Here is a 23,884-nt window from a genome sequence, read left to right on the forward strand (position 1 = left end):
TGCACAAGCCTCCCAGCTTTACTCCACACCTTTACCAAACTCCACCTCTACTTATCTTACAGACAAAGAAGCATACATATTAAATTGAAGTGGAAAAAACATGTTATCCCATGTCAAGGACTACATTGTTAATCGAAGAGGGAGCGCTCTCCTGCACCTTTGGGCATCACTTCAAATCACCATGGCAGTGCAGGAAGACCTCAAAACCTTTGCTTAAGGATCCAATCTATGCATACAGACCGTATAACGGATAGTCGTCCTCCTAGCGTATTGTCCTTAATGTGAGTATCTCCTTTGACCATCCTAGCATTGCCTCTAATTTGAGTTTTCTCATGCTATGTTCCAGTGGCTCATGTATCAATACACTATGCACAAGGGCAACACTTGTTCTTTCTTCCCTACTTGGGGCCAATCTGGCATGGCTCGGGGTGGAAAAGAACCTTTTGTCAAACTACGTTCGTGCCTCCAAGCACTCATTCTGCACATAGCCAATTCCTGGCTCTGACAGTCTTATCATCAGGGGCTTAGCTTTACCAGAACCCCCTATCAGCAGGCGATAATCCAATGTGATTGACTGATTAGCAGCCCCCATAACTCATAGGAGCTCTTGAGTACACCTCAAGAAATTACACATCCAAAACATGATTTCATTGAATACAACCACCACTCTACTAATGGCCTCCATGAATGTTGTGCCAGTCAATAAGGGAAGCTTTCGTCCCTTCTTTTGATTACAATTTCGTCTGGTCAAAACACTGAATGCTATACATTTCTTCCAGCATTCACCAATCTAAGCCCATTTGTACAGCTCTCACTGCGAGTAGTAATTAATTCGGAGACTGGAACCACTTTTACAGTGCTTAGATGCAAAATAACCTGTATAGAATACCACATTATAACATTGTACGCTGCATTGTTTTGCATAAATCATACTGTATGCAGCATGTATGGCTAACAACAGTTATCTGGTGGGAGCATCCTAGGAATATTCTCCCATGTAGACCCTGAGAATACTCTATTCAAGTGGCCAGGGGAGGGGCCATCGCTTCTGGAACCCAACCCTGGGGGTGAACAAGCGAGGAAGGATCACCTGAGATGGAGAGACCTGGGCCGCCCTCAGCAGAATACACTAGGAGAGATGTGGTATCCCAATGGGATTATAGATGGATAAATCCCAGAAGCCTTTGTGGGTTATGTAGTCCCCATTATCCCTAACCAAAAAGAGAAATAAACTGATTATCCCAGAGCAACCCCAGCGAAAGAGGGAAACAAGGTGAAACAAAAACCAAACCTCAATTCCAATGCTTCTCGGTCCTTCCCTCGTTCAGATTATGGGAAGGGTTACGTAGGCTAGTACTCGCACATCTGAGTAGGTAACATAGGGAATAATTAATAATTTAATAAAGAGAGATTTGTATTTTGTTTACCAAATTAGGGGTAAGGGATCTTCCCCTATTCTTGGCAAATCACCTGGTAATGACCTAGCCTGTTAAAGTCAAATCTCATTTTACCCCATCTCCCCCTCTCCATTTTCAACAAATATTGAGACGAGGAAGAGGCGACTAAGATCGGTAAAGATTACCCATAGGAATAACATGGGGGAAATGAGCGCAACCTATCATAGAAACAACTGAAAGTGCCCCACTAATAGAGTCATTTTATAGTAACCATTCACACCGGACTCCACTTGACTGGTCTTTACACTATAAAAGGTGTGGTCTGACACAGAAGTAGGAGAGCAAGCAGGAGAGTTAGCTTAGAGGAGAACTGAGATGCCAGAGTTGCCCAGGACCAGAGGCCAGAGACCGGGAAGCCAAGACTTTGAGGAACTGTAGTGTGAAAAAGCAGAAGCGTGATGAGGGAGCCATGTCTCCAGGGAGCCAAGAAGGGTCCGCGTATGGGAACCGAGGGGCATGCTGGTCCTTTACAGAACCTGTGTGTGTGAGTGCTTATTCCCATGGGCCAATGAGACAGTCCAGGAGTGTCTGAGGGGCAGGTGGTGAGACCCTGATCTCGGAACGAAGTGCCCCGTGAAGTCAAAGCACAGAAATCAGCCCGGTGAGTCTGAATGGATAACAGAGCTAGGTTGTGAAGAGCGCAATACATAGTAACACTGGAAATATGTAAGAAAGAGGACCGCATTTTTGGGAGAGTTCATATGAAGTTAATGGAAAGATTTCAAAGAGTGCAAAGACATTGATACAAGTTACAGTGTGAAGTATAAGCGCGAAACTGGGAAGACATGTGTGTGTGTGCAAGAGAAAAGAAAGTAAAATTGGACAGTAAAGTAATGTGAATGCAAAGGGGGCCAGAAGCCTGTGAAAAAGTTGCAAGAGGCACGAAAGAAAAGAATAATGCAATAATGGTGTGAGTGGCCCAGAAAGACAGAAACAAGCACATAGGGCAAGAGGGTCTTTTGCTTTCCAAAACTACCTGATATATTCCTCCCCAGTACACTGAATAAAAAGCTTTGGATGCTGAAGCAAAAATATTCACACATACACACAATTAGCTAGATTATAAAATGGCTCTTATATGGCCCCTTTAATCACCAAAAACATACTCAAATTAATGCAACAAGAATAATACATGAGTACATAAAAAGAAGCCTAAGTAAAATACATTACCGTTAATAAAGCGTTACAGAATGCCCTCATCTCGCCAGGAAAACTGCCCCAACAGGCAGGCAAAGAGATCGTATCAATGCGCCCGGAATGATACGTCTATCTTCCAGCAACGCCTTCTCTCTCTCTGATTGCTCAGGTGCCCCTCTTTTTGAGCCATTTGCAAATGCATGATGGCATTTTTCAAAACTTTCTGGCTTTTTCCAAGTGTCTGCCAATTCGAAAGTTCCCATGCCCCCCCAGCCAGAGTGACCCATAGCAACCCAAAAAGGCAAAGCTTTTCCCTTTCTCAGAAAGCAGAGCAAAAACAACTAGGTTCCATAACAAGTTTATCAGGTGCCAACCGGCACCGGCTCAGCCTATGCGTGCATCTCCTCTCCAACGTGTCCTTGAAGCATTGCAAAATAACATAAGCAATAGAAAGCACTGAAAACATGTTTACCAATGGAATAAAATGAAAAGAGTTTGCATCAAGAGCAGCTTCCACTAAGGCCTAGAGAAAATGTGCAGATTTCGGTGAGGCCTGAAGCACATGTCCATTATAGCTCTGGGTGCACTGCACACAAGCGCTATATTTTAGTAAAAAGCGCACATAGGCAATCAAAAGCATTACAATTTCCCCTTGGACGTTTGACTTCCGTAGCTCAGTGACACCAAAGTCGGCTTCTAAACCTGACAAATCATCATCACTAAATTAGAAATACATTGAACACAACAACAAAAATTATAATAATAACAATCAAACAAATACAAGCAAAGGCGCAACGCAGAGTTCCTCCAACATCTGGAATCCAAGAAAAAAAAACAATCCCACCAATTCCCAGTATGATATAGTGTTACCTTTTCCATTAAGTCCTTTAAACCTCTAATGTGGCTGTCAACAGATAGGGAATGGTCACTCAGGTTAAAACAACACATAACTTCAAATGCGTTACAACCCAGGTTATGTTTAAACAACAAATAATCAATATCTGCTTGCTTTTGCAAGGTTGCTTTTCTAATAGTTTGATTATCTAGAAGCAGTTCCTCCAAAGCTTGAGAAGTATGGTTAAGTCCCCTTATCACTAAACATGCTAGCTTAATTAATGATTTATAGCCCCAACATCTAATCCCCAAACTCCCACCAATGAATATGCAAGAGCTAACTCAGCTTCAGATAACAGGTGCACATTTGAATCAGTCTGGAGGTAGCCCTACAGATTCAAACGTTGATCTTCTTATTCTATGTGATGCTAATTGCAAAGGAAACATCATAAAACCAAGCTGTTTTAAAGCACATGGTCCTCTTGAAATATTAGCTGGAATGTAAGTGTATGTAATGTTACCGCACAAAAACAGCCATCCTGTTGGAAGTTTCATGTCGTCCAAGTGGTTATCAGCTACCAGTATATGATTGCAGAACATGGTATTCTTGACATTGGGGCAAGCGCGTGAAGCGCGTGAACATAATTTTTTTTCAAACACAGTTCAGTTTTTCTTTTTGGCCACGTTCATTTGTTGACATTTGCCAACCTCTTTTGGTTCATAGGTCATAGGACAGCAAAAGTCACCTTGAGTGATATTGTATGTCACTATTTTAATAAGGTTTCTCCACTTTTGGTTTGTTTCTTGACAAACTTTACAATATTCGGAAACTGAGAAAGACTGCCGCACATCGGAATTCTCCACTAAATAATCATTGTTTAACACTCCACTACTAGAAATATGGTAACCAAGTCTCCTGCATTGTGCATGTCAGCCAAACAAAACGTTGTGATGTTTAAAACACTTTGTGCGAGATATGCCCACATGTTCTCGGTTTGGGCCATCATTGGTGAATACCTTTGTTGTGTTGTCTCTTATCTAACCGGCGTCAGTTCTTGAGCTTGTTTCTCGAATATTCTCAATGCTTTACGAATCCGGTTCTTTGTGCCCGCTGAGACTGCTGCACTGCTAGTGGCATCGGCAGCCTCTGGACATTATTTCTCCTCATCATCATCAGACTCACATTGGTCGGCTGCACAGATACAACATCTTGCTGTAGTGTGCTGCTTAACCCTGCCGAATGGAGTCCATTCAGTATTGCAATTACACCAGCCAGGCACAGGTTTACAAAGCAAATCCAGAAAAGACATATCAGCGTTGATAATCACTCTCTTAAATAGCATTTGTCTGCTTGCACATAATTTCATTTCTTTTGGCCAGGCTCCATCACTAAAACTACTTGGTCCTTGCCTTATGCTATAACATCTGCAGGTAGCAGTGGGGCACTTGGTTTTTCTATCCACACCTTTGCACCTGGTACCATGCTGTCTGATGAGCCAAAACCATGATCCCCACGATTAGTTAACACCGTAGGGGGCTCCCCCTTTTTGATCTTGGACAATTTAACAGGTATGATAATCAGTTGGGCTAGCCCGTTCCCCCTTATGAATAGGTAGCAATGTGTCTCTGCTGTTCATTAAAATGACTTTCATTTCTCCTTGGTAATCAGCATCTATTACACCTCCTAGTACTTGGATGCCCTTTAATGCTAATCCAGGTCTAGGGGCAATCAATCCCATGTGTTCTGGTGGAATCTGTACTCCAATTCCAGTTTCAATCACTATTACACCTCTTGGTTCAAATATTATCTCTTAGTGAGAATGAAAGTCTACCCCTGCAGATTCTGGGGTTGTGTGGCATGGAGTTAAAGCACCTCACAGTATCTCCCAGTATAATAGAGTCTCTTCAGCTGAATTGGGTTTCATCTGTAATGCAATGTGATGTTACCATCCACATTAACAGTGTTTCATTCTCAGTCAATGGTTTGTTGTTTAGAATGTGTACAGCATCAAACAAATGATCACGCCAGCCTGTCAGGCTGCCATTGCTTGATTTGCGCAATTGTTGTTTCAACAAACCATTCATACTCTCAATCAAACCCAATGCTTCGGGGGGTATGGTACATGATAGAGCCCCTCAATTTTCTTTTTCTGACAATATTCCTGAATCAACTTGCCTTTAAAGTGTGAGCCATTGTCACTCTGAATTTGCAAGGGCACGCCATGATACAATGTAATCTGCTATAATAATCTAATGGTGTTCATTTGTGTGGCTCTCATGCATGGCAGTACCATCAAATATCCAGAATATGTGGTACAATTGAACATACATACTGACAACTGTTACTGATTGGCGGAGGTCCGATATAATTGATCTGCCAAATATGACCCGGCCGCTTACTTCTTCTTAAAGTGCCCTGGACAATATGAGGAATGGGTCTGTGCTGCTGATGTCGACACAGGACATTACAAAATCACTTTTTTCACTGCCTCTAAAGGGATGCTAACCCCCAAGGTTTTGCCAACTTGCAAGTAGCTTTCTCTCCCATGTGTCCAGATTTCTGGTGTGCCCATTTAGCCAAACCCTACAAATCGCTCTCCTGAGCCTCTGTGTCCACAGAGAAAATCTTGGTGTTTCTGTCTGCAACAGAATTGAACCATCGTTCTAATGAGTCAGTATTACAATGAGAATCCACATGATACACTGTAACTTCACTTTGAAATAGCATTCCCTAGATATCTTGCCATCATTATTTTCCCCACAACTCTTTGCAATGAATTTTCCACCCATTCTTCTGCCTTGTCGGCAGCCATGTAGCTAGCCCATTAGCCACTGATCATGAATCTGTGTACAAGTGACATTGACCAGGTATTTCCTGTTTCAAATCTTGATACACTACATAAAGCTCTGCAAACTGGATGCTCTTTCCATTACCTCACGTGGTTAGGCACTTTTTTGTCTTGGGATTATACGACACAGCTTTCCAGTAACACTCTGTTCATAAATAATGGGCTGAGCCATCAGTGAACCAGGCATGTTATGTATGTTCTGCTGTCAAATCCCCATACAGTACTTCCCATTTCACTGGAGACTTGCGCACTTCTGTCACTTCCTGTGGTATATAGTCCATAGGTGGCACAATAGCCACTAGCTCATGTAATTTGGCAACTCCACAGTTTACGGATTTTGCTCTGTCTTGGATATACCATTTCTACTTGATTATATTGGTTTCTGGAGCATGTCCTAGTCTGTGTGTCTTACGCGAGCTCAACACCCATGTCATAATCGGGATTTTGGTCCTGATCAATACATCATGACTGTCATTTGCTCAGTATCAACAAGAGCCCAAGAGCATGCTAGCAATTGCTTTTTACCAGCCTTAGGTAATTTACGACTCCAAAATCCTAAGGGAAAACGTCTGTTATCATGTTTTTGCCATAGGCTCCCGTTAGCATAATTTTCTTGTATCGACACATTCGACTTTAAAGGCCACACATCAAGCACACATTGCAGTGCGTCTTTTGCCAAGTCAAATGCTTTCTGTTGCTCCTCTCCCCACTCAAACTCATACTTCCTTCATGTCACTTTGTAGAGTGGAGTCAATAATTGCCCTAAATGTGGTATATGCTGACTCCAAAACCCTATGAACTTCAACCCTTCAATGATTACTTCCAGCTGATTCTGCACATTCTGCTCATGTTTGCCCTGAATCAAAATGTCATCAATGTAATGTGAAACCTATATATCAGGTTTACATGGTATTTTGTCCAAATGTTCAGCCACCAGCCGGTGACAGATGGTTGGGCTGTGCAAGTACCCCATAGGCAACCTTGTGAAGGTATACTGATGCACATTCCAAGAAAATGAAAACTGCTCTTGACACTCCTCAGAAATTGGCACAGAGAAAATTGCATTGGCTAAATCTACCACTGCATACCAGGTTCCCTCAAATTTGTGCACGTTCTCAATTTTTAATGTGTTTATTGCCATTTTCTTATCTGATACAGTCAGTGCACAATGTTAAGATTCACATGTACAACTCAATGCAATCCGATCCAATAAACCAACAATGATGTAGGGAGAGGGAAGAAGGAGAGTAGAGAAAGAAAAAACAACTAGATACCCAACCAGGTTAGAGAAATCCAAAATGTGCAGTGTTTGCTGCCATACCTCGGGCAATAGCTCAGTTTATCCCATTGGGGGTTGCAATATGCAGTGCTCTATGAGTCCTTCAGCAGGGGTGGGATCCAGCGCAGCATGTGGGTGTCCAGTGCAAGAGGGCGTGACAAATGTCAACCATATTACAGCTGGGATAATATCATGGTGGTCTGTCATCAGAGGGGTAGTGACTTCCACGCTTCAAAGCTGATCACCATGTCCCCACCATGTACATTTATTGAGCGTTACCCAGCAGTGGTCTCAGCTTCGCACCAGCGCTGCATTCCCCTTAGCCATTTTTCAAAGTGTAGGCCTTTGCGTGATATCCAGGTCATGGTTATACATCTCTTGGCCAGTATACAAGCCAAGTCCATGAATTTAGAAATATGTTCATACTTGCTAATTCTAGCGTACACACCCAGTATGCATTCCAGCAAAGTCCACTCATATCTCTTGATCCCTGCTGTTTCGCAGACTTGTTTAACTCGAGACCAAAACCGTGGTGCTGCATCGCATTCCCAGAGCATGTGTATTAAATGGGTATTCTCCCGACCACACCGAGGACAGTTGGGAAGTGCGTCTTTTTTTAACTTAGCAACACTAGCAGGAGTCATATACGTGCGATGGAGCACATTGACCGGAATAAGTCTAAATCTTGCATTGCACAATACATTTTTCACATACCCAAGTGCCCACGTCCATTGCTTATCAGTGATGTCTACCCCTAAATCTGCTTCCCATTGTGACTTGAGCTTCGTGAGCTTGATGTTTGTGTTATCCAAGAGGCCCTTGTACAGTCTAGATACAGGGTTCCTTCTATTATCTAGGTCATACATTAGTGCCAAAAGGGTATTTTGTTGGGGTTCCGCAGGCCAGTCCAGCCAGGTACGCTCCTTTTGCATGAGATCAGAAAGTTCTCTGTAGGTTCCGTTTTCATGCATGTCTCCCCAGGTGGCAATACCCCATCCCTCCCAACATCGCACAGTTTTCAATTCCTCTGGGCCCCAATGTGTACTGATAAGGATGGGGGTTTTAGTAGAGTAGGGGTGCTCGAGTGTTCTCTGTGTCACTCAACCAGAACAGTCTGCCCACCCTTAATAGCAATGGGTCAGTTACGTGTTTGCTACCCGGGTACCATAGTGCTTCCCTTAGTAGCGCAGGGCTTATCAGAGTGCTGAGCAACGCATGTTCTGTAGTGGATTCATTCATCTGACAACCATTTAGCAACAAAGCTAAGTTGAGCAGCTAAGTAGTAGTATTCTAGCCGTGGCAGTTGGACCCCACCTTGCTCAAAGGTGTGGACAGGGTGGGGATGGTCAATCTATGCCTCCTGGGGCCCCATAGAAAGGCTCTTAATATGCTCTTTAGTTCCTGAAAGAAGAGGGATTCAATGTAGAAGGTAACGTTCGTAAAGCTATACAGGAGCCTAGGTAAAATGATAATCTTCATAATAGCCACCCTGCCCATAAGCAAGAGGGGCAATTGGGACCAAATCAACATTGATCTTATAACACTCTACACTTCACTTAGTGTATTTAGAGCGTGTGTCCTTTCTGGGGTATGTGTGATTCGTATGCCCAGATACCTAAAGGAGTCATGTTCCCACTTCAAGACCCAATCAAGCGCGGAGGTCAATTTAGTGTAATTTTATCCCGCTAGGGCGAATAGGCATGATTTCTGCTTATTGAATGTGATCTCCGACAATCTAGCAAAGTCGTCTAGGACGTCTAGGATTATAGGTAGATTATGATGCGGTTGGCTTAAGTATAGCAGTGCATCATCTGTGTATAAAGAGAGCAGGTGTGTGGTGTCCCCCTATATTAATCTCCGCCGCCTGCTACTCTTGTTTTAGGTATGCCGCTATTGGTTCCAATGCTAATAGGTAAAGCATCAGTGAAAGCTGGAACCCTTGTCGTGTCCTCCTTTGTATGGCCCACTGTCTCGATATGTGCCCGCCTGTCCTGACTCTAGCGGTAGGGGAAGGGTACAGTATTTTAACCCATCATGTGAAAAACGCTCTGAATCCAAAGCCCCGTAGTGCAGCCTCTATCCATTCCCAATACACTGAATCAAAGGCTTTAACCACATCCAGTGATGCCACTACATATTGCTCTGAGCTGCCTTTAGTCTGATCAATTACATGTTGTAATCTGCGCAGGTTGGAAGTAGTACTGTGACCAGGTACATACCCAGTCTGGTCTGAATGTATTAGTGCTGCAATGTACCAGTGAAGCCGTACGGCTAGGATAGTGGTCAATAGCTTACCATCATAATTGAGCATGGCCAGGGGGCAGTACGAGTCACATGTTTCCGCAGTTTCACCCGGCTTAAGGATTGGAACCACCCACGTTTCACCCATCGTGTTCGGGAGTTCACCTGTGTCAAAGGTTTCTTCCAAGACTTTTAAGAGCGTCAGAGCCAGTGTGGATTGATACGTTTCATAAAGTTCTGTTGGAAGGATATTGCTTCCCGGCGTCTTGCCTGAAGCCAATGTGGTGATCGCTTACTCCAGATCCAATAAGGTGAAGGGTTGGTCTAGGAGGTCACGCTGACTAATAGTGAGGTGTGGGAGTTCAATCTTTGTAAAGGCTTCCGCGATTTTGTCTAGTGCTATATGAGTGCTGTGGCTAAATAGTTTGACATAATGGGTAGCAAAAATGTAATTTATTGCTGACTGTGCACTCCAGGCTCCCTGCATTCATCTTGCAGAAGCGTGATTTGGGCTCTAGGGTATTTTTTTTGGCATAGCCAAGCGAGCAGTTTCCCAGCCTTGTCTCCCTCTACGTGTGTACGCGCTGTCTTAGTGACATAGTAAAAACTTTCACAATTTCTCCCAAGTAGCCCGGCAGCATCACCGAGCCTCCCCGAGGCTTTGCTCAGCAGATGGTCTGTTTGGATGTAGCTTTTCTAGTTCTCTCACCTTGGCATCAGAGATCTCCAGCTCGGCTCTCAACTGTTTGCGGATGCCACCTGCCCCGGCAATAATCTCACCTCTGGTGTCCAGCTCTTAGGTTTCCCAGACCGTCCCCCAGCTTTTAATGCTGCCAATGTTTTCTTTCAGAAAAAGATCTAATTTGACACGGAGCTGCTCTCTAAAGGCTAGATCTGTCAGTGCATCCGTGGGCATGCGCCACGTCGGGACAGGGGTTTTAGGGGTCCCACGGTCCCACAAAACGATAAGTGGTGAGTGATCTGATATGACGCGACCCATGCACTCCGCACTTGCAAATTCATGCAGTTGGTCAGTGCCAGCAAAGACATAGGGTCTCATTACGAGTTTGGAGGTAGCCATGCCGTTTTTAGCGGCATGGCTACCTCCAAACTCGGGTCTTGGTCCCGGTCCCGCAAAACGGGACTTACCGGGCCATTCTGACTTTGGAGGTCCCGGTAATTCCCTTTCACGGGACCCGGACCCGGTACATCCCCATTCCCATTTGAGCCCCAATAGGGCTCAATGGGAATGGGGCGGATGCTAACAATGGCCCCGTTAATAACGGGGCCGTTGTTAGAATCCTGTACTGCTGGCGGGTCCCGCCAAAGACGTCTGGTCTGACCAAGCGTCCAGAGCGGGACCCGCTGCAGGACCCGTAATGAGGCGGCCCGGTAAGAAAAGTGCCGGTCCCTTACCGGCACCATTCTTACCGTGGCCGCACTCGTTGTAATGAGGCAAATAGTCTGTCCTGGTGTGGAGATTATGTGGGGAGGAATAAAAAGAGTATTCTCTCGACCCCGGATGAAGTTCTCTCCAAATTTCAGCCAGGGCTAGTTCAGCCACAGCATTGTTAAGTGCTGTTGTGGCTCAGGGGAGACCGCACTTGGGTGATATGGACCTGTCATATACTATGGGGGTCATTATGACCCTGGCGGTAGCCGTGCTGGTAAATACCGGCACATTTGCCGCCGGTATCATGTTTTTTCCGGCGCCCGAGAATGGGCAATTACCGGTTCAGTACGGCCCCGCCGGACCCGGTATTTGCCCATTCGCGGGCACCCACCGGTAAAAAAATGCTCCCCATCCCCATTGAGCCCCATAGGGCTCTGGCTCTGTCAGTTCTTCTAAAGGCTTGTTATTAATCCATATGGCCACTGCGTTTTTAACACATTCACCTAGTTGTAAAGGAGTGAAAAGGGAAAATCCAAGCAGACCCTCAGTCCCGGACGACCCCCTAACCAGAAGAAGCACCAGCAACAACATGGCCGCTGAGCCTATGAGCTTATGCCGATCCCCACTGCCCCAACCGCGGACAACTACCGCGAAAAAGGTACCCTACCGGCTGACTATATGCTCCGGCTACAACGCAAACTCTGCCTAGAGTGAACGAAGAAACACAGGACAGAGCTCGAGACAACCGCATGGACCGACTTGACTAAAGACATCGAACCCAAGCCACCATGCTGCAGGTCGTTGGAGACATCCCAATGACATAGCTCCGTTAGACACAAAGCATACGCGCAGTCCGCCCATCTGACACGCCCAGGCACTCACACCAATCTACACGAAGAACACGTACAGTTCGTGAGATAGAGGACTGTGACACATATACACTATAAGCACGTTTATTATTTTGTCATTAGGCTCTCTATCGCACTGCAGAAACGCAAGAAGCAAAGAAGAGATTGTGTATATGCTTGCTGATGCTTACATGCAACTAACCCTATCGGAGGACAGGAGCACTCAAGGGACCTGACCAACTGTAAACCGCCACTAACCCTTGGATACTATGAGAGCTCCATAACCCAAGCCAGAGCAGGCCTTAGGAGAATACAATAGGCTGCGGTGGTCTCAGGAAAATTACAAACCACAAGGTGCTGTGCTAGCAGAATAACCTCTGGTGTGAGCAGCAGACTGCCAAGGACACCATGTTGCGAAGCGACATTCTATTTCCTGTGCCAAGGTGACATCGGCAGCAACAACAAGTATTCTATGTAAAATACACACTTATTCGAAGCAATTGAGCCTGCAAGAGTGGTCTCCGAACACGTGACGCGGCCAAGCTGTGAACAGGCGAAGATTCAGAGGCTGGGAATGAGCAGCGTCCCCACAGCTTGACAGCGACTTGCAAAATAATTGTTATCTCCAGACATTTTGCACAATGGGAATGGAGCGCTCTCATGGCATTAGTCGTCTTCACACTATTGTAATGCATAGTTGAAATTGGGTGGACACCTTAGACGTGTACTAGGAACAGGTGTCTTGCGGGCTGGGAACAAAGTTTATCCCAGACTTGGAGGCCCGCAGCCTGACCAATCAGGACCTCGGGTTTGGGGGTAAATGGCAAGGGTTGCCAACCAATCACCAAGCTCCCTTACTGTAACTATTTCGATGTAGCAACTTTCGGGGATGATCCAAGTACACCACCTGACACAGCAACGTCCAATGATAAACCTCACCTATAGGGTCCTATACTGGACCCACCACTCTGGGGTCAATCCTGGGCCTCGATAAGTTTAGGAGGGAGTTTGCTGAGTGACAAAGGTTATTATGTCACAAGAGTATGAAACTGGTCTGCGAGCCAGACTGCGGCGAGATGTGCCTGAATGTGGCTCATGAATATGACCCCTGTGCATTTTGTATAATAAACCACAGTTATCTTTGCTCCTTGAGTGGACCTCGACTTCTAGGGACCAGTAATTACCCTAAGAGGTTGGAGGCCCCAGCGTGATCGTTTGTGACGTGAGCTAGGCCAAGTGCTGCCTCCTCTGCCGTCGTACCTCAGAGAACTGCAGGACCTTTGTGGAAATGGCAAGATAACCGCCCTGCTTAATCGTAAGAATTGGTTGTCGGGAGACGACTTCAAAATTATCCCGCCGCGAATGGCGAGTTGTCCACGCAGTCCAGAGGGGGGCGAGGCGAACCGAAGGAGGGGAGTCAGCGGCTGAGCGGCGCCGCCAGGCGTTTAACAACGTAAGTGTGGTCCGCGCAATGAGCAACCCCATTTGTGTGGGTGGGAGCGGGATGTGTAAATCAGGAAAGAGGGGAATGTGAACTTACATTGTGAATTGGTGTTAAGGTGTCTAGTGTTTAGCGTGTATTCAGGTTGTGTAGCAACAAGTGCCTTTGTTGTGTAGGATTGGTCGCTTGACGCGCTTGGATCGTGAATGAAATGTAGAAGTAGCGGATCCCTATAAATTGAACGTTTTAGTTCGGCGAGTAGATGAAGTATTCCCATAGAGATTAGCTGAGGCTATCTAGTATGGAAGGTGAATTAGCTGGTTAAGTCTCCCCGGTGAGAGATGTATCATCCGTTAGGCGACGCATCGGGTGCAGTCTAATTACACAGAGATAAGAGGTTGAAAACAGATACTCCACTCCTCAGAGGTGGGAAGACAGCTGTGGGGATTTTTGTGGGTGGGATTGAAAAAGGAGAGGGAAACAGTATATATTGCATTGTATAACCTACACATTTCTTTAACCTTGCATTGACAGGGGAGTGTTGAAACCCTCAATTAAGAGGTCAGGTAAAATACAAACTGGTATTTTTCCTCAATGGATGGTAACAGGGAAAATGTTTAGTGGTTCAGGGATGGTGTTAACCCCCATTCAGCACATGTGCCTAACCCTCTATAAAGATAAAATAATTAAATACAGTGTACAATGGTCCAAGAGGACAGAAGGGAAAGTAATCCAACCATGGCTGCCTATCGGCAGTTTCTCCCCAGACATGCTGCAATCGCTAATGACCCACCTACAGAACATATACAAGGGGAAGAAGTTAGCTAACCGTATGGAGATATACGACTTATGGCGTATGTTCCAGGCAGACAGGCCATTGATGATGAGCTTGCGGGGGGTGAAGGAGGAGGGCACAGACTCATGCACGCCGCCTCCTGCACCACCCAGCAGCACCTCCAACAACATAGAGGAGGAGGAGGAGGAGCAGGGCTTATATCCGTTACGGGACCTAGACGACGTAAGGGAGCCCCGAGAATTAAAAGCAGCAGAAGGGATTTCAAATCCCACATATAAGCCACCCCTATATGCCCCAATAAGTGCATGCCCCTGACATCCCGCAGCATTGGAAGAGGGAGGAGGCTGACAGCTCAGGTCTCCATGAGGAAGGACCGCAGCGCGCTAATGTAGAATCGCAGGGATAGGCACGGACGAGTGGGTGGCAGCACGGGTGATGCTGACGTTACAAGGGGTCACAACAGGGGAGCAGAAGGCGCTGCAAAGGCAATAGCGGGGGTTGGAACTGGGACAGGGGTGTAGGCGAAAGGTGACGCATGTGGTAAGTAAAGAGCAGAAGCAGGTAGATGCGGGGAAGAAGTTGGAAGAAGAGAGGAGGGAGTAAAAGGAAACGATAATAAGGGGATTGGAATCACAGGAACAAGAATGGAAGGGGCAGTCGGCACTAATGGAAAGGGAACAGGAAGAGGCAGCTGAGAGGGAGACATAGAGAATAAAGCAGATTGCAGAAATGGAGGAGGTGGAGAAGGAAATAGAGAGGAAAGGAAGAGAGGACGCAGAGAGGGAGATGGCATTCTGGAGGAAAAAGATATTATTGCAACAGACATGTAAGTGCGAAGAGGGAAAATTAAAGGAGTTGATGTTGGCACGAATAACAAGGGAATGTAACGAGAGTGATGAGGAGGAGCGGGTACTCAAAAGGGTTATAGAGGCAATCAAGAAGGAGTTAGATCGGAAGAAACATGATTAAAGGTGGCGGGAAGAGCGACAGTATGGGCAGGTCCCTCATGGGGGGTGCAGTGGGTGGCGCAGGTACGTCCAAGGTACACTTGGTAAGCAGCGAGAGGATGCACTCGGGGGTATGGGAGGAGAATGCATGCGGGTCTGCGAATATCGATCTTGAAACGGTAAGCGTACGTTATCCACATGCACGCAAATTGACATTCTCTGACGTATTTTGTAGCGATGAGGAAGATGAGAGCAGAGACGACAAACTAACTGACGAAGAAAGAGAAGGGCCTAGTGAACTCTACATTACACAAACAGGCATGGGAATGTTATGGAAATGTAAAACACATGAAGAAATAGACAGGGAAAAGCACGTAGACAGCACAACTCAAGTCACAACTGAAGGGGCGGCCACACAGACGCCTTATACAAGCAGGCTCCGGGACCTCCCAGGGCATAGAGGAGATGGGGCGACAGTAACACAAACGAGGGGGCACTCATGCGTACGGGGCTGGCTCACTGGGACACGAAACACCACACGCCAGTCACATACAATGCAGGTGGCGGACATAAGCGCAGAAGCAGAGGATGAGGGGGGCCCATTCAGATACAACAGTATAGACGCACACCAGAAGAGAGGGCTGCATACTTACAGATGCCCCTATTAGAGACGGGTGGGGCAAGGCCACAGTATATTCCATGGAAACACACAAATAAGGAAAATATCAAATAGAGGCTACCCTCCTTAAGTGGAGGGACGGGGAAATGGGTATATGAAATGGAGAAGCTGACGGCAGGACACAGGTTAGTGGTAGGTGATGTTAAAGGCTTATTGGTCTCCATATTAGGTGACACCGCGAATTACATTTGGAAGAGGGCGGGGTTCCCGGGAGTGACCACCCACAACACTGCACACGACGGAGCACCATTCGCAAATTGCACACATGCAGTGTGGCAGGCATTGCGGACACAATATCTCGACACGTTAGACATATGCACAATCACGTCACGCAAGATGCGTGACGACAAAGATCCCGTTAGTTATATTCAAGAGATTCAAGAGCTTTGGCGTCTCAAAACTCAGGAGCCGTGGGATAAAACGATAGCTATCTTTTATCACATCTTGATACAAGGGTTACCAGTGCCGACACAGAGACAACTTAAGAAATTGGTGGGGCTGGAGGCTACGGCATGGTCAGAGATACAACTCACAATAGTACACCATGCAGGCTATGGCAAGACAAAATGAAGCAAAAGGCTGAGGATAGGAAAGCAGATGAAGCAGAATTAGTCCGAAAGAAACTGTCTAAATATGCCCTGGAAGGGGCACTCATAACTAGCCCAGCCCCACAAACACAGACAGCGGTGTCGCAATCCCAGCCTCAACCGCAGCCACAGTATAACTCTATGCAACAATTCATACCCCAAATGGGAGGAGGGTATATCGGGATGAGCGGTTATCCAACACACTATATAGGAAGAGGAGGGTTCCAGAGAGGGCACCCAGGTGGAGGATTCAGGGGTTAACCACAGGGACAAGGGGAAGGAGGACTAGGGTTTCCATGGCAAGCGTGGAAGCTACAACAGTGCTGGACCTGTGGGCAACTAGGGCATATCTCCCGTATGTGCAGAAGTCAGGGGATGCAACTGGGGTGGGGCGAGCAAGGGACCCAGAGCTACCAGGGTGGACAGAATGGGTATCATATGCAAGACGTCCAACAAATGGGACTGCCGCACAACGTGCCCCAACAAAACTTACCTCAGTCCCAGGTGCAGCAACAGACAATACCGATGTCCAGTCATTCTTTTGAAAACTTAGTAATCTACATACAAAAGTTCCGAATACAATGCTTTGAAAAATAAAGTTTCAAATGCATTTTTTTTTCATGTTGCAGGTTTTATTACAGTTTCGTATATAAAAAGTAGTTTGTTTTAAAAAGAAAACAGGTGGTTGGGGAGGAACCCCCCCATTAAAAAAATTAAATTAAAAAAAATGCATTTGAAACTTTTTTTTCGGTGCTTTTGTGTCGAAACTTTGACTGTCAAAACTATCACTATGAACCAACAATACCAGTAAACCAGCACATACAAGCACCACAAACACAACAGCCACAAATACAGCATATGGCAGCACCACGGCCCCAAAATGCACAACTAGTGCAGCAGCTGACCCAAATAAAGAACGACTCCCCACAGCAGAAACGGTACCCGTGACAAGGATGGGTGGGGTGACACTGGTAGGACATAACCCCTACACTGGGAATGGACAATCATTGTACCCACAATAGGACAGCCCACAGACGAACTTGTGTCCCATCCTATCAGTCACACCTAATCCTGCAGAGGAATCTTGCATACAGGTGGCTATAGGTGACAAATAAAATTCCTTTCTGGTTGACACTGGGGCGACTAGATCATGCATACGGGAGGGGAAATATAAATTGTCAGATTATGCCATGAACACTCAAGGATTCTCTGGGGCTCGAGAAGTAATTCCTTTTAATGATAACATCTCCTTATTGATAGGAGATCACGACTTGTCACTATCCCTACTTTACTCCAAGCAGGCACCTGTAACCATATTGGGACGTGACATAATGAGCAGACTGAACATGACCATCTCCTTCACAGATAAGGGCATCATTTGCTCCACACCAGGCATTCACATGCTCACGGCTAGGCAGATGCTCCAGGCATATTGTGGGCAATGTGTACAGAGGGGGGAACTTGTTGACCCAGAGGTCTTCCAGTACGGGACAGACATGGCTCTTGCATGGCTGCCCGGGATTGCAGCGAAGGTATGGAGGAGGCCCAGCGAGTACCTCTTTAGGCCAGAGACACCAGCTGATGAGAAGGAAGGCACCTTTGTATCAATTGATATCGAGGGGATTGTGGCACGAGACAATTTTGTCACCGTACATGCACTGGATGTCGAAGTGAAGGAATTGAGGGCAATAATAGCACTGGCGGAAGGATGTAGGCTAACACAAATGTCAGATGAGGAATTGTTCTCACAAGCAAAGTGGAACAGTGAGATGATGTTGGGAATGAGCATGTATGTCTGGCTACGCATAATTTACAGGGAGGTGGCACAGAAAATGGCAATGGCCTTAGAGGCCCCAACTTCCTTCTGTGTGGAGGATCTAGCAAAGGTACCCGAGACACTATGGACCACCAGTCCGTATGACGTTGGGTGCATAAAAAGCATAGGGGGAGTGAAGATAAAACTGAAACCAGGAGCAATCCTACCAAGGGCCCGACAATACCCCCTGACCAAAGAAGCAGATGAAGACATCTATGGGACCATCAGTGCCCTTATAGACAGGGGCATTCTGGTACCATCAGAGTCTCCGTGCAACACTGCGGTGTACCCCATTCACAAGGCGAATGGGGGGTCATGGTATTTCATACAAGATTTAAGGCCTCTTAACAGCATTGTAGAAGCAGAATACCCAGTAGCAGCTAACCCTGCAACAATCCTATGTGGCATCCTGGTTGAAGCTACATGCTTCATGGTGATCAACCTCAAAAACGTGTTTTTCTCAATACTCTTACACCCAGATTCACAAGATCTAACAAGCTTCATGTACCGCAACCAGAAATGGAAACACACCAGGTTACCACAAGGGTATTGTGAATCACCTTCCATCGTTAACAGAATAATACAGATGGACTTGGCGAACGTACAGACAAAAGACACAGTGCTGCAATATGTGGTTGATATCCTCATCTGCAGTATCACTGAGGAAGAGTGTAGGGAGGGCTCAATATAAATGCTTACCGTACTGGCGGAGAAGGGATGCAAGGTGGACAAAGCTAAGCTACAGTACTGCCAGAGGGAAGTGATATACCTCGGCCAAGTCCTTACACAAGACGGCAAACACATAGCGCCTAGCAGGACACAAACAATACTTAACATGCCCCAGCTAAAAACAGTAAGTGAACTGCACCAATTCCTGGGGTTATGTAACTATTGCAGGGCATGGGTCTTTGATTACAGCACATATACATGCCCGCTCCTCGCAGCATTAAAAGCGGCGCAGAGGAACAACAAACAGTTGTGTTGGAAACGGGAAATGACAGAGGCATTCAGCGAGCTCAAAGAAGCAATTTCCACAGCTCCTGTTTTAGGGACACCAGACTATAAAAAAGAATGTTTTCTGTTCTCACACTCTGGTGGGTTGGTCATGAAAGCAGTGCTGACACAAAAAACAAGCATGGGTCACAAACCAATAACATACTACAATGGACAATTAGATGCAGTAATGTTAAGGCATTTCCTGTTCAAACAGCATTTGACTGCTGCAGCATTCGCGGTAGAAAAAGCATCACCAATAACTATGGGGTGCTCCACGACCCTTTATGTGGAACACGCCCTATTCGCAATCCTGCATAAGACAAAAAAACACTAACAACACAAAGACCAACAGGGTATGAAATTATATTGTCACTACCCGAATTAAAAATAGTGCGGTGCAAAAATGTGAACCCAGCGGAATTCCTGGCAGAAGGGTACGTACGAAGAGGGAGAACGTGGTCATGATTGTACGCAGGCTATTGAGATATATACAGAAACATGGAAGGTGGAGGAAGATGCGCTTGAGGGGAGAGAGGTACTGTACATTGATGGATCATTAACCATTGATCAGGGCGATGGTATCAGGAGAACAGGCACGGCGGTGGTCAGGCTGAGGGAAGACTGGACCAGCGAGGTGGTGAGGAGTGTTCGACTAACCCCGCATTATTCAGCACAGGCAGCAGAATGAGTGGCTTTCCTACTGGTGCTCAGGCAATGCGAAGGGTAAAGGGTTACCATCTACTCCAATAGCGCCTACGTTACGTCAACAGTGCACTCTGGGCTAGCGAGATGGTTAAGACGAGGTTTCAGGAGGGCACATGGGACCCTCGTGCAGCTAGCGCTTCTCTTAGAAGAATTGATAGAGGCCATAATATATCCAGTGGAATTAGCATTAATCAAGTGCCAGGCTCACACTAACAGGGATGACCCAATCTCAAAGGGAAATGAGGCAGCAGAATACCATGCAAAGCATGCATCATATTTTGGAGAGATGTGGGTCATACCAGAAAAACAAAAAGAGAGAGGAGGGATGATACACATGTTAATGAAAGATGGATACAACCACTTACCTGAAACTCAAATCATGGAATTACAAGCAGCAGCACCAATGGATGAAAAGGAACTCTGGGTGAAAAGAGGGTTTTCAATGTCTCCAACTGATGCCTCATGGCGGCAAAACAACACAGGGAAAGTAGTGATGCCTCATGCGCTACTGGAAATAGCTCTCGCACAGTTACATCATCCCACGCACACAGAGAAAGAGGTCATTGCAGCATGCATTGGAGAATCATGGTTTTGCCCCGACTTAAATGTACATGTTTCCAATTTTATCAGTAACTGCCTGACATGCCAATAATTCACTGCTGGACATACCTTAAAGGTAATAACTGGAGTAATTCCCCATCCTGAATGCCCCTTTTTGCACCTCCATGTTGATTACGTGGATATGATCAATGTATGCCAAGGCTATCGGTACATGATAGAGGTGGTCTGCCCTTTCTCGAGGTCGGTCGAGGCAGGTCCATGCTCCCATGCTGACGGTCTCAGAGTGGCTAAATTACTAGTCTGAGAAGTGTTCCCTAGATGGGTCGTCTGCGAGGTCTTACGGTCTGACAATCGCCCCCACTTTGCCAATGAAATGTTCCAGCATATATCCGCCCTGTTAGGGATTAAACACAAATTTGTGTGTGCATACCATCCACAAGCCAATGGCGTGTGTGAGCGCTCAACAGATTATTGAAGGAAAGCATAGCTAAAATCCAGCAAAGCACCAACAGAAACTGGCTGCATTACTTACCCTTGGCCCTATTCGAATTAAGGAACAAGCCTGGCTCTGATCACCACCTCACACCCCACGAAGGGGTGAGGGGACGCTGCATGCAACCTCCCACTGGCCCCACCCACAAGAGCAGTAAAGGATTGTGAGGGTGTGGCAGACATTTTTGGCAAAGAGATGATTGACTATGTGAATTCACTTGTTTCTAGAGCCTCTTTTAACTCTCGACAGATCCAGCGGAGACAAGGGAGAGCTGTGGACAGCGCACAAGAAGACAACAGCATCCAGGATTTGACAAAATAGTCACCTATTAAAGTGGGAGTCCTCCTCAAGATTTTTGTAAGGCGCTGGAATGCACCCCGCTTCACGGGACCCCACACCGTGGAAGCAGTAACGGAAAGGGCGGTGAAACTCGAAGGTCGGTTAGTCTGGAATCACTTGCAGGATATAAAATCCTACAAGGCATCAACCCCGCCCCAAAATGCTTCCAGAGAAACTGATAGTGCCAACGCCACAGAAATAGACAACGTCACAGGCAGGGGTGATGCCCCAACCCTAAGCACTGTAGATACTGATGATTCCCTAACCGTAGGCAGCCCAGAACTCACCAGCCATCCAATGATCACAAGCTCCTGATATCCCCACTGCTATCTTGACCCAAAGTGACAAATGAGACGAACATTGTCCCAGTACTAAGTGACTACGAGTACCAAGAAATGTGCAACGTCTTTCCATTGTGTCGAGTACCTCTAATGGAAGTCACCCAATGCTAACGTAGAAATGACCATACAGCACGCACAATATAATTAGGAATACACTGTGTTAACAAGTTTTCAATGCTCTCTCTCTCTCTCTTTTCTCTCGCACATGCAGATTGTTGCGGCTGTGACTGTCCATGTATAAGTAGTCTAGGATAAGGTTACAGGATATTAGATGTTGCCTCCTATTGACTACCCTGAAGCATTGTCTCATCAATATATTCATGCTACACAGAGGTCCGCCCACAATAGAGCACGTCCCCCCTGAATTTATTATTACACATTCATTGAGTATCTAGCACAAACATACTCACAACTTCATCATATTATACCAATATTTGACTCTCTGGTACCACAAGAACTGGCCTTTTGCCAGGCCTTCCTGTGTGTATAGTGATTCAAAGTCTCTGAAGGTTTCATCTATGAACATGTCCCCCCAGGTGTACAGTCCCACCTTTTCCCATTTCCTCATTGCCAATAGGTTGCCGAGATCTGAGCATACATCTGTCATTATGGGCGTTTCGGGTGAATATGGATGGTGTAGCTTGAGCATCAAACTGGTCCTGTTCCACACTTGCTTACCTAATCTCGCTATCATGGGGATGCTTAGTGGGTCGAGTAGTGGGCTCCATAGTGCTTCTTTGGGGAATGTTGATGCGATCAGCTGTTGTAGTAGCCCTGTTTCGGCTGAGTGTTCGTCCGAGACCCATTTCGTGACATGGCTGAGCTGGGACGCTAAGTAATATTTCTGAAGATCAGGTAGTTGTATCCCTCCTTCTTTGTGCAATGGTGTCAATATTAGTAGAGGTAGTTTGTGGTGGGTTGCTCCCCATAGGAATTCTTTTAGCAGGGCTTCTAGTTTCTTGAAGAAGGGTGGTCTAATATAGTAGAATATGTTTGTAAAGAAATATAGGAATCTTGGGAGTATTATCATCTTTGTGATGGTGGCTCTGCCCGTCATGGAGAGTGGTAGCTTGGACCAGAATTTCATGGAATTGCGTAGTCCTTTGATCATGGCCTCCGTGTTGCAGTCTTGTGTGAGCTCTGGCGTATGCTTTATATTAACCCCCAGTTATCGGAATGTTTCTGGTTGCCATTTGATTCCCACCTTGGGCAGGTCTGTTTCTTTCACCCCTCTCAGTTTGGCTAATGAAAATGTGCAAGATTTCTGTTTACTGAATTGTATCCCTGAGTAGCGTGCAAAGTTGTCCAGTATGTCGAGCGCTACCGGGGCGTTTAATTGTGGGTCTCTCGCTGTCGGAGAATAATGAGATTATATTGTAGTTCATGGCCACCTTTATCCTTGCGTAAAAGAGTTGCTTCCTGAAGTAGATGGCTACTGGCTCCAGCCCCAGGATGTATAACATTGGCAATAGCGGGCATCCCTGCCTAGTGCCTCTTTGTATTGCCCAGGCTTTTGAAACTACTTTCCCGGTCTTCACTCTTGCCATGGTGGCGTTGTACAGTACTTTGACCCACCTCACGAAGCTTTCACCAAACCCGAATTCTCTCAGGGTCTTGACTAACCAATCCCAGAATATATAGTCAAACGCCTTGATGGCGTCTAGAGATAGCACCGCCAAGTCTGCTTCGTCGTCCTGTGTCTGTGCCATGACATGTTGGAGTCTCCGCAGGTTAGCTGTGGTGTTCCTGCCTGGCACGAACCCATTTTGGTCTTCGTGGACTAGGGTTCCCACTACCCTGGCAAGTCTCTTAGCTAGCATGGTGGTTAAGATCTTACTGTCATAGTTTAACATTGCCAGTGGGCGATAGGAGTCACAATCGTTTGCAGGTTTGTTTGGTTTAAGCATTGGAATTATGAGTGTTTCTCTCATGCTTCCTGGTAGGATTCCTGTTTCATACGCTTCCTGAAATACTTTGTGCAGGATCGGGGTTAGGGTTGATTCGTAAGCTTTGTAAAACTCTGGCGGGAGGCCATCGCTGCCTGGGGTTTTGTATGTGGCGAGGGATTGGATTGCTTCTGTTACGTCTTCTGCGGTAATTTCCTCCTCTAGCGCTTTTTTTTTTGTTTCTTGGATAATTTGGGGA

The sequence above is a fragment of the Ambystoma mexicanum genome, chromosome 4p, assembly GCF_040938575.1.
Source record: "Ambystoma mexicanum isolate Mex_15411 chromosome 4p, UKY_AmexF1_1, whole genome shotgun sequence".
NCBI lineage: Eukaryota > Metazoa > Chordata > Amphibia > Caudata > Ambystomatidae > Ambystoma > Ambystoma mexicanum.